The sequence below is a fragment of the Penaeus vannamei genome, chromosome 7, assembly GCF_042767895.1.
Source record: "Penaeus vannamei isolate JL-2024 chromosome 7, ASM4276789v1, whole genome shotgun sequence".
NCBI lineage: Eukaryota > Metazoa > Arthropoda > Malacostraca > Decapoda > Penaeidae > Penaeus > Penaeus vannamei.
Window position 1 is genome coordinate 10,700,624 of NC_091555.1, and position 2,500 is coordinate 10,703,123.

Below are 2,500 nucleotides of genomic sequence, written 5' to 3' on the forward strand. Positions count from 1 at the left end.
ATTCTGCATTCCAAAATTCCATTCGAGTTTCAAGAACATTTCGCTAACTGTCAAGCGTGAAAATCAACACTGTCAATGAATTTTCTTTCGAAAAAACGCCAGACTTCTTCGTCGGGGGCAAATCAGTGTAGTTCATGAGCCCTCGACTTCAAATTCCCCTGCAAGGCTCTTGCAGAGCCAGACAATGGTCGGGAGTGCAGTTTCTCTCGCAGACCCAGGCAGTCTTTTTACTCCCTTTATCTGATAAATTTGTTTGTTTGTTTCAGCACTGCATCAAAACGAACTTCAGACGGGGTACGCTTTCATCTTTTCTTTCGTTGCCCTTGTTTGTTTGTTTTCTCAGAGGTTAAAAACGCTTCAGACGACTCTAATTAATCTTCTTGTTCTTCTAATTCCTCCTCTTCCTCCTGCTACTCCTCTTCGTTTCCCACTCACCTTCTCCTTCGTCTTCCTCGTTCTCTCCTTCCCTCAGACGCTTCAAAAGCGGTGCGCCGCCCTGAGAGCAGACGAGTAAATAAACCGACGATAATAAGGGCTTCGGCTGACGAACGCGACGCCCCGTCAGCAGAGATAGCGCGGCGCGGGTCCGTCTTCGGCCTCATCAAGGCCCCGAGCCCGATAAGGCTTCCAGGCGCGTGTGACCTTGATTCCGAGGGCGGGTTCTGCTTATCTGCAACAGGTTTCTTGCTGTTTGTTTTTATTTGTTTTCAGATATGGAAATGCTTAGAGAAATCAGGCCGTTTGTTTCGAGGTTGTTTGTTTTTGTTTCTGTCACTTCCCAGCTGGAGTTTTCTTTTTGTGCGTCTGTCGGTTTCACGCCCTTATCATCCCTTGGGCATCTTCTTTCCTTTTCTCATTGTTACTTTTTTTGTTTCTCTCTCTCTCTCTCTTTCCCTCTCTATAACTCTCTCTCTTTCTCTCTCTATAACTCTCTCTTTCTCTCTCTATAACGCTCTCTCTTTCTGTCTTTCTCTTTCTCTTTCTCTCTCTCTAACACTCTCTTCCTCTCTCTCTAACTCACTCAACCTCTCTCTCTCTAACTCATTCAACCTCTCTCTCCCTCTCTCTAACACACTCTCTTTCTCTCTCTCTCTCTCGCTCTTTCTCTTTCTCTCTCTCTCTTCCCCCCCCCCCCTCTCTCTCTTTCTTTCTTTCTTTCTTTCTTTCTTTCTTTCTTTCTCTCTCTCTCTCTCTCTCTCTCTCTCTCTCTCTCTCTCTCTCTCTCTCTCTCTCTCTCTCTCTCTCTCTCTCTCTCTCTCTCTCTCGGGGTCATTACACCTCTTCTAAAAGTTCCTCTTAGTCTAGCCTGGGCTGATGAGGCACTCGGAGCCGGCTAGTGATTCACAGAGCGGTTCTTGTGTGCGCTAACGTACGTACGTGTGTGTGTGTGTGTGTGTGTGTGTGTGTGTGTGTGTGTGTGTGTGTGTGTGTGTGTGTGTGTGTGTGTGTGTGTGTGTGTTGTGTGTGTGTTGTGTGTGTGTTGTGTGTGTGTGTGTGTGTGTGTGTGTGTGTGTGTGTGTGTGTGTGTGTGTGTGTGTGTGTGTGTGTGCGTGTGCGTGTGCGTGTGCGTGTGCGTGTGCGTGTGCGTGTGCGTGTGCGTCTGTGTGTGTGTGCTAATACACATGAGCACAAATCCACACTTATACTGTTGACGGAATTGCACGTTACAGTAGCATCCGTATGTGCGTTCGTTTGTCTGTGTCCCGGATGGTGGCGATAATTCCCGACGAGAGCCAGGCCGTCCAGGGGGTAAAGGGGGGGGGGATACTGTGGGTGGGTGGGTGGGGGAGTGATACGTGTGGGTGGGGGGAGTGATACGTGTGTGTGTGGGGGGGGGGGAGTGATACGTGCGTGCTGGGGGGGGGGGAGGTTGACAAGCTTCGTACATACCAAACAGATGTAGATGCAAACAAACGCACTCAACGCCGAGAGGGAAGGGGGGTGCACCGGGGTAGTCTCCTACACCGAGCTACGAGATATTCGGCCGGTTTGTTCAAATGGTGCCAGGCCCGACCCTATGAATTTTCATAAATACAGATGCAGAAATAAAGGCATATCTGTCTCTATATCTGATAGATATACACTTAACTATCTATTTGCCCGGTTGATATGCATGTCTAGACTGATAAATATGCATTTATTTCTTTATTTATGTATGTCAAGTATACAAATATTCTTTGGGTCGGGCCTCGCACAATTCTAACAAACCGGCAGATTGACGACGCTCTTTTACGTACGAAGAGTATCAAGGAATGTCGTTTTCTTTCATGTTCGGATAAGATGGATAAAAAAAAAGCTCCGGCGGTTATGAGAGCTCGACGTCAGAAACCGGGAGATTAGACCCAGGTGCCGACGGCTTCTCGAACATTTCGGGCAAAAATCCACCAGAGAAGAGCGGGGAGAGGAGCGGGGCGTCGGGAAGGCTGCGCGCGGATCCCTCTGCAAGCGGGACTCTTTTCGTGTCTCCTCTGCTAGCGGCCTCTACATACGGCGAGAGGGG